The sequence below is a fragment of the Podarcis liolepis genome (assembly GCF_965112155.1).
Source record: "Podarcis liolepis genome assembly, chromosome: 10".
In the NCBI taxonomy this organism is placed as follows: Eukaryota; Metazoa; Chordata; class Lepidosauria; order Squamata; family Lacertidae; genus Podarcis; species Podarcis liolepis.
Genome location: NC_139562.1, coordinates 10,865,905 through 10,872,195, shown reverse-complemented (window position 1 = coordinate 10,872,195; position 6,291 = coordinate 10,865,905). Strand labels below are relative to the sequence as shown.

The 6,291-nt window shown below is 45.2% G+C and overlaps 1 long non-coding RNA gene across 1 annotated transcript; it reads left to right on the top strand.

The window, feature by feature from the left end:
* Positions 1–299: 299 nt before the first annotated feature.
* LOC310687080 lies at positions 300–3,490 on the top strand. The gene is made up of 3 exons (XR_014516199.1): positions 300–472; positions 913–1,160; positions 2,985–3,490. It is a non-coding gene; the product is annotated as an uncharacterized lncRNA (long non-coding RNA).
* The last annotated feature ends 2,801 nt before the right edge of the window (positions 3,491–6,291 follow it).

The window sequence follows — 6,291 nt, the reverse complement described above, 5'->3', positions numbered from 1 at the left end:
TTATATTGTTGTGAACCACCCTGAGATCTATGGACATAGGGCAGTACACAAATCTTAACAACAACACAGCTGAAAGGCCGCTTGTGGGCAATTGTCTGGTTTTGCAGGGAATAGCCCAGTCGGTGGCATTTGTAAAGCCCTGTTCAAAGTGCCATGCAAAGGAAAGGCCTGATTGTCAGGTGACTGTCATGTGTTGCAAAGCACATCATGAGACCCGGCAACACTGCAAGGTTTGCAAGCTCTGCCTCACTTTCCAGGGCCTTGGGAAGGTCACACGAGGCCTCCACGTGATTTCACAGAGCTCTCTTGAGATGCTGCGGGGCCATCGCGAGATTTTCTCGAACCCAGAATCCGCCACAAAGCTTCTCTGGAAGTAGAAGCAGGGAGCACACCTGTAGAGGTTACCCTTGGATTCTGTCACCTGAGGCATCTGCCTCAGTTTACCTCACGGACTGGCCGGCCCTGAAACCAGGTAAGACCTTCTCAGGGAAATGCTACAAATCGCAACACAGCTGAATACTGCATACCCGAAAACTTAGTATTCTGATCCACCATCGTTAATGTAAATGTCTTCTGCGTGATCAAAAATAACAGGAATCTTGGCTAGCGTGAGGCACGTTCTTCCTTCTTTTATTTGGGAGAAGTATAATTTACAGCTTTAAACATCAAACATCCTGAAGCGATTTCTGTCTTAATTACTGCACTGCTATAAACGCACGCATGGGATACTTTACAAGGAATCAGGGATGTCCCAATATATGTTTAAAGAATATCAACAGTCTCTTTTCCTGCATTCTACAAGATCGAAATCTGCTTAACAGGGAGCAATCCCAGAGAAGCGGTGAAGTGTGAATATTTATTTATTCACTGTGCTAATGTCTCGCCTACTGTTCTTTTGATAAACTGAAACAGGGTTTCATTTGCGATAAGGCGCTGAGCCCCAGATTCTGCTTTTGGCACCGGTCTCCAGCCCCAGGAAACGAAAGCAAAGTGAAAGAGGAGAGCAGGTCCTTTCGCATGTCTTGGAAAAGAAGCGGGGAAATTACTCAGGGTCCAAATGAGGAGCCACAGTGATTTATTTACGAGGAGCCACAGTCATTTATACACATTGGTTTGTCTACATTTCATGCTGAAAACGGGAAGAAGCTCTCTCTATCCATGTAGGTGTGCTTGTGAAAGAGTGTTGTTGTTGTTTAGTCGTTTAGTCATGTCCGACTCTTCGTGACCCCATGGACCAGAGCACACCAGGCACTCCTGTCTTCCACTGCCTCCCACAGTTTTGGTCAAACTCATGTTCGTAGTTTCGAGAACATTGTCCCACCATCTCGTCCTCTGTCGTTCCCTTCTCCTTGTGCCCTCCATCTTTCCCAACATCAGGGTCTTTTCCAGGGAGTCTTCTCTTCTCATCAGGTAGCCAAAGTATTGGAGCCTCAGCTTCACGATCTGTGAAAGAGTACACTTGTCAATTTGTACATAAATTCACAGGATTGTAGATTTGGAAGGGACCCTGAAGATCATTTAGTCCAACCCCATGTAACGCAGGAATATGGAGCTGTCCAATATGGGGATCAAACCTGAAACCTTGGCGTTATCAGCACCCCGCTCTAGCCAGCTGATCTATCCAGGTCTAGCCTTAACTCTTGGTGTACCCAGATGCACAGACTTTACACTCATCGAACACCTGAATAACTGTGTACAGTTCGGCTTTTTTGTCATTGCACATTAGACTGTACAGTTATCAGATGTAATGTGTGAACATTCCTATTTTATAGCAAATCTATACAACTCTCCATAGACATCTGAAGGCAGCCCTGTACCGGGAAACTTTTAATGTGTAATGTCTCATTGTGTTCCTTGGACTCCTATGGAGTCCTATGGACTCATTGTTAAAACAGTGTTTATGGAAGACAATCTTACTCAGCTACGAGTGATCGCCAAAGAAGAGGAGGAGGAGGAGGAGGAGGAGGAGGAGGAGGAGGAAGAAGAAGAAGAAGAAGGAGGAGGAGGAGGAGGAGGAGGAGGAGGAGAAGGAGGAGGAGAAGGAGGAGGAGGAGGAGGAGGCCTGATGGTCTGACCGAATATCGAGCAGTTTGCTCTCTTTGAATCCTCCACGTGCCTCAGCATCTTCATAAGAGCAGCACATCGCATTACCAGCAACCTTCATTAATTCAGGGGAGATGCCAAAGCAGAGTCTCTCTCTCTCTCTCTCCACCTCTACATTAGTTTCTGCTATAACCTCGTGTCAATTTGAGCCCCGGCTATGTATTGCAAGGGGCTTCTGATCTTATCCGGGGCCCACTTAAAAGCAGAAGGCAAGCTCCAACCTAGCAGATTGCTTGTTAAATGGCATCTGCCAGTGGGAAACCCACCAGTCTTCTTTGGGCTATAAAGGCTGCCTCTGGGCTTCCATGTCATGAGGTGCCATTTCTGAGGATTTTGGGTTCCTGAAGCAGTCTCGAAGTTTGTTCGCCTTTTTCTTGGGGGGAGGGCACACATTCTTTTTTATTAAAAAACAAAACAAAAACAAAAAACCAGAGACGTTTTGACAGCAAGTAAACTAAGCAGCAGACAGGACACCAAATTAGCAAGGCAGAAAAGGAATGGGCTTGGTTAAGTAAAGTGCTGAACGGTATCGCAGCTAAACTCAAATACAGTGGTACCTCGGGTTACATACGCTTCAGGTTACATATGCTTCAGGTTACAGACTCCGCTAACCCAGAAATTGTGCTTCAGGTTAAGAACTTTGCTTCAGGATGAGAACAGAACTTGTGCTCCGGCGGCGCGGCAGCAGCGGGAGGCCCCATTGGCTAAAGTGGTGCTTCAGGTTAAGAACAGTTTCAGGTTAAGTACGGACCTCCGGAATGAATTAAGTACTTAACCCGAGGTACCACTGTACTAGCAAATAGATGGGCATTTTTGTAGTTTTAAGTGTGTGGCTATTGCATTGGTATTAATTTCCTCCCCATTTCTGTGCATTATTGCAGAGTATTGCGAAAGAACGATGTCAATCAACATTTGATGATCTCCTTCTACCAGTCCACAATAGAAAGTGTCCTTTCATACTGCATCACGGTGTGGTACGCTGGTTTGACATCAACTAATAGGAAGTGCCTACAGAGGGTGGTGAATACAGGGCAAGATATTATGGGCTATCCCGTGAATCTGCTGGATGAAATAGCGGAAGAACGTTGCCTCAGGAGAGTGAGGAAAATTCTCAGGGATGAGTCACACCCTGGCCGGCACTTTCTTGATCTCCTGCCCTCGGGCAGAAGATATAGAAGCATGATTAGTTGCACCAACAGGGTAAAGAACAGCTTCTATCCATGGGCTGTTAACAACCCATGGGCTGTTAACAACAGGGCAACTGACTTTTGGGTTTGGTGGGTGTGCGTCAGTAAATGAGGGGAATTAAGACTAAGAGAGCTGAGTGGGGGGTGCTCGTGTAATCTCACTGTATACAAGTTGTACAAGTGACAATAAAGTATTTCAATTATTGGAGGAATTGCACTGTATTTGCCTTTTTTGTGTGCTTACTGATTCCATGCTGGTCTCTTTATTTATGTTGTTGTTGTTCTGCTTACTTGTAAAAAGGAAGGAAGGAAGGGAGATAAGATGAGCCCTGCCAGATTGGGCCACTTGCCCTCTAGTTAGGAGCAGTTAGAACACCCCTCTTCCCCTCCCAGGGCTGCAATTCCCTGTGAAGATAGATTGATTGTGAAATCACTCCAGGAATTGGAGCTTTGTGGGGAGACTAAGGGTGCATGTGTCCTAACAACTCTCAGCACCCTTGACAAACTCTATCTCCCAGGATTCTTTGAGGGAGCCACGACTGGTTAAAGCATACCCCTCAATTGCTCTGTTTTCAGCAGGACATCCCGGACTCACAGAAGCCAAACCTGGCTTCTGTTTGGATCCTGAAATACCCCATTTTTGGCTCTGGCGTGGCACCTTGCGTCAGAGCACCAGAGCAAAAGACTCTCACTCTGGAGCTTGGCAGCAGAGTTCTTATTTTCTTATGGCACTTGTAATACTTTGAAGTCGGACCAACCTGCTCCTGATATTTCTGAGCCTCCCCACTCTGCATCAACTTATTAGAATTCGTAGTGCAGAGAATAACTCGGGGGGCCCCTGGACAATATATCGAAGGCTGAATTGTCATTATTAGAGCAAGAGAAAGCAATCCTTAATAACTGTGTTATCTGCCATCCGATCTTCAGAAGCAAAAAATAGATTCATTTGCTCAAAGGTCACAGGGTCAGGGAGAGAGAAGCGGGCGCAACAGAAAAGCAGATTGATCCCACGGATGAAACGGCACAACTGAGCTGAGAGGCGGCGGGACTAAATGGGGGAATTTCTAATCTAAACTCCCCATGAGAGAAAGGAGAGCTGCGGACCAGGAAGTTGGAGTGCCTGCAAGGAAAGTAACGAGGTAACATGGCAGGTTTGCTGTAGATTTGGGGGAGAGGTGGAGAAAGAGGCTTTTTGCACAAAATTTGAGACTCTAGATCCCTGTCTGCTGACAGTGGGGGAGGCACTATGGGTACTAGTGAGTACAACAAGCCCATGTCATAGTGGAGCAGGAACATGAGTGAGTGCAGTTTCAGGCCCTCCCCACCCCCAGCAGGAACATCATCCACCAGAATGCTGGGTTAACTGATGAATTCACCTTGCTCTGGCAAGTGAATGAGGTGATGATGAGTCCCTTAAGTTTGTTTCACAGAGGAAGTCGAATGAGGGAGAAATACTCAAGCAGAGGCTAGATACTTCCTTCCTTTCCTTTTCTGGGGTTCCTGTTTCAGGCTAGCAGTTTAAACTACAATACTTTCTTTGCAAGACTCTGACTTCATAGAATCACCCCTGTAATGCAGGAATATGCAACTGTCCCTTATGGGGATCAAACCTGCAACCTTGGCATTTATCAGCACCACGCTCTAACCAACTACGCTATGTAGATGTGTTTCCAGTGGGAACTAAAGGTTGGCTGCAACTTACCTAGAGACTGCCCTGTATTGGTAAATTTAAATATTTTTGAACTGAGCCCAGAAAGTAATTGTTAGCCAGTGAAGTCATGCCAGAATTGGTGTTATATGTCTGGAGCATGTGGTCTTGGTCAACAATCTGGCTTCAATGACATATTTGAGCCTGACGAAAACACTTGTGGGGGGCAAAGCTGGCCAAACAGCTGTTTGCAGTTTTGGACATTTCCTTGGAAGTGTGGGTACAGAGGCATTTGTGAGGGGCTCCTGCAATTCAAAATGTTCCTCTAGAGTGCTGTGTCCAGCATTGGAACAACTTAGGAACAACATGAGGACATAGAGATCAACATGAGGACATATAGATCAAGCTTGCTAGCCAGTTAATGAATCCAAGGGACCTCAGCTAAAATTAAGATGGATTGCTGCTGACATGAGTCTTCCAGGTGGCCAGTGAGTGAAGATGTCCAAAAAACACACTGAAGGAACTCCCTTGATAAAGAGATTGGGTTCTCCAAATGTGTTGGCATAATAAATCCTTGTGCATCTGGTGTGTGTGTGTGTGTGTGTGTGTGTGGCCTGATCTACAGCTGTTTTTTTGTTTCCTTTTGTTCTATCTGCTGAAATGAGGAACTGGGGTTTTTTGTGTGTGAAATGTCCATTTGCCCCCTTACGAAAGAGGAAAGGCTATTCGTTTTGTCCCGTTTCTTTCTTTTTTGTTCCCCTGGGTAACGCCACTCGTCTTGAATCCTGGTTTTCAAACATCAATTCAAGAATTGGAAAATATACATCACTTTCTGCAGTTCCAAGTACCTTCTGTTCTTCTCAAGTTCATGCAACAAAGAGCAAAAACAAAACATTGCAACAATATTGGTGTGATCGTATGTAGTCATAATCTTGGTGTGATCATAGGTGAGGATAGGAGAGAATTTCAATTCATTTCATTTTTAGTTTGCCTTTCATGAAATAATATGTGAACTCAAATGCTGTGATATTGAGATAAAGTGTGCCTAGTAGTGCATATATTGGCAAATATATTAGAGAAAATAACATATGAAAATATGTCAGGAACTCTTGTGCTGAATTTGGTGATGAAATCTCAAGAGGAGACTGAATCTATGCCATAAAAACAGGGGAAGTCACCTGTAATGGGTATGAGTTACTCGTGCGTAAACTGGTGCCTTTCTTGGTTAATTTGCCTTGTTAAAACTTTCTGACTGCGCAGCCCCTTCTCATCATGGCTGCCTCAGTCACTGGCAGAATCCGTCAGTGGGCATTTCTTGAACCTCTTCCAACATAAAAGTTGTTTGACACCCAG